Genomic DNA, 2,474 nt, shown 5'->3' with positions numbered 1-2,474 from the left:
ACTGTAAGATATGAGATTCCACAAAGAAATAAGAAACCCAGTAAGAGGAGGACCTTCACAAGGCATGTGTGAACTGAAAACAGTTTGGAACTGCTCAAGTGTAGTTTCCTTGTAAAAAGCGTGACAATAACAAAACGCATGTAAGCAGACTTCCTTGTAGAGGAACCGTAAGTGTGTCTTACTATAGTACATAGTACAACACAGTACACAACAGACAACTTCATGCCTCCGCTGCACAATCTAAAAGTTAAAGGTCCCAGGAGTGCCGTCCTGAACTTGGAATGTAGAACTCCCAGAGATAGTTCCTGGCACAACATTTTGACCTTCCTCTTCCTCTATAGAGAAATCCTTCTCAATCAAATTTATTTATTTATTTTTTAAAGATTTTATTTATTTATTTGACAGAGATAGAGACAGCCAGTGAGAGAGGGAACACAAGCAGGGGGAGTGGGAGAGGAAGAAGCAGGCTCATAGCGGAGGAGCCTGATGTGGGGCTCGATCCCATAACGCCAGGATCACGCCCTGAGCCGAAGGCAGACGCTTAACCACTGTGCCACCCAGGCGCCCCTCAAATTTATTTTTTAAATTTATTTATTTATTCGAGACAGAGACAGAAAGCATATGGATTGGGGGGAGGGGCATAAGGAGAGGGAGAATCTCAAGCAGACTCCCCGCTGAGCGTGGAACCCAAGGTGGGGCTCGATCTTATGACCCTAAGATCATGACCTGAACTGAAATCAAGAGTCGATGATTAACTGACTGAGCCATCCTGGCGCCCCTCAGTCAAGTTTAATGAAGCTTTGTACACAGACTCATTTTCATGGTTTTATAGAGCTTTTATTTTGTCCAAACCTCCACATTCTTCAATCATTATACTAAGTATTTCGTTTTCACCTAGTTTCTCAGCAGTCTGAAAGATACTCGAAATGGCATCCAGAATACCCAGAATACTTTTGGAATCTTCCGCAGTTGAGAGGTTCATCCATGGTTCTATTAGGCCCCAATGAATGCTCAAACGTTGTGCTCCCTGTATAGGTTGGTCACAGACATACAGCTTCTTCCTGTGTCTTAGAGTCCGCCTAAGAGAGAGCTCTGATGAGGAATGGGGCTAACCCATGATTCACAGCTTGCTGTATCCTCTCCTGGGGACCAGCTGTGATGTTTGATATTGTCCACAGAGCTTCCTTTTGAATATTAGTTTGGGGGCTCATGAACAGGCTGGGAAAGACAGCAAGCGCTCCTGCATCTCCTGCAACATGGTCCTATTCATCCATCCCAGTGACAGCATTTCCTGTGGCTTATAGCCCAGGAGTCACAATGGGCAATTCAGCAGCTCCTAGAGGCTTTGTAAGCTGAGGCATGACTCCTGTTTTCAAAAGCATTTTAATCCACTCATTTGGACCCTCCGTAAGGTAGCAAATGGCCCAGCAGGGCTCTGCTAAGACTTCTGGGTCATCCCGATGCAGGAGACAACAAAGGGAGGAAAATGTGCTCAGCAGCATGTGATGGGGGTGCAGGATTCTTGTTGCAACAAAGGTTTGAACGTGCCCGGGTGAGAAATAACCACCTGCTGAAGATGACATGTCAGGAACTGCGAGGAATGCCAACAGGGGGTCAACTGCCCATACGTGATCACCAAGTCTCAGAAAACGGAACCATCACCTTCAGTGTTTCCTAGAGCCACAGAGCTTGGGCACTGATGCGGGCATGGGGAGATGCCAACAGAGAAAGGAATGCGGGGATAACACCGCCATCTCCCACAGCCTTGTCTGTTCTGATGTCCCAGAAGGAATGCTACTGAGAGCCCAAGTAGATTTAAACTGAATGGGGCTACAATCACTGCTGCCCAAGAAGGACACAAATTTTGGAATCAAACCAGCCCAGATTATATTGTCTATGGGGGGCTGTTTTTCCCTAGAAAGCAGTTTCCTAGCAGCTTGAGTCGCCTGGAGCTGGCTTTCAAATTGTTGCTATTTATGCCTTTGACGATGTCATCAACAGACCAATTCACAGCGCCCTGGTTATTGCGGGTTTCCTGCAGTGAAGAAGTAGCCTCATCAGGATATGAGCTTACATTTCTCCTTATCAGCATCTGGTCACCCTTCTTAGCTTTCCTCAGCTCCACATTAACTTCTATTCAGCGTCTCCTCATTTCTGTACTGTCTTTCCACTTTTTTCCGAATCTGTTAAGGCGGACAGCTGGTAAATTAGCATTCTCATTGGTGGACATGGCTATGAGACAAAGGGAGAAAGATGGGCAGGATCAGGCTTCCACGGGGGGCGGGGTGGGGCGGGCAGGCTGCAGGGCAGCTGCTCTCAAAACGTCCCCTGGGGCTCAGCCCAAGGACGGCACCAAACTTTCCTCATATTCCTGAGATGACTTTGGTCATGAAGGGGCTTACGCTATGGTGTTGGATTACAGTCACTGTTATTACGTAGAAGGTGTTCACGTCTGTGTTGCTGTAGTTTTCTTC

At 46.9% G+C, this 2,474-nt stretch overlaps 1 pseudogene; it reads right to left on the bottom strand.

The window, feature by feature from the left end:
- Positions 1-240: 240 nt before the first annotated feature.
- On the bottom strand, positions 241-2,230 carry LOC113253123 (importin subunit alpha-1-like; annotated as a pseudogene).
- Positions 2,231-2,474: the final 244 nt, after the last annotated feature.

The sequence above is a fragment of the Ursus arctos genome, unplaced genomic scaffold, assembly GCF_023065955.2.
Source record: "Ursus arctos isolate Adak ecotype North America unplaced genomic scaffold, UrsArc2.0 scaffold_17, whole genome shotgun sequence".
Taxonomy (NCBI): domain Eukaryota; kingdom Metazoa; phylum Chordata; class Mammalia; order Carnivora; family Ursidae; genus Ursus; species Ursus arctos.
This window is presented reverse-complemented; position numbering and strand designations above follow the sequence as displayed.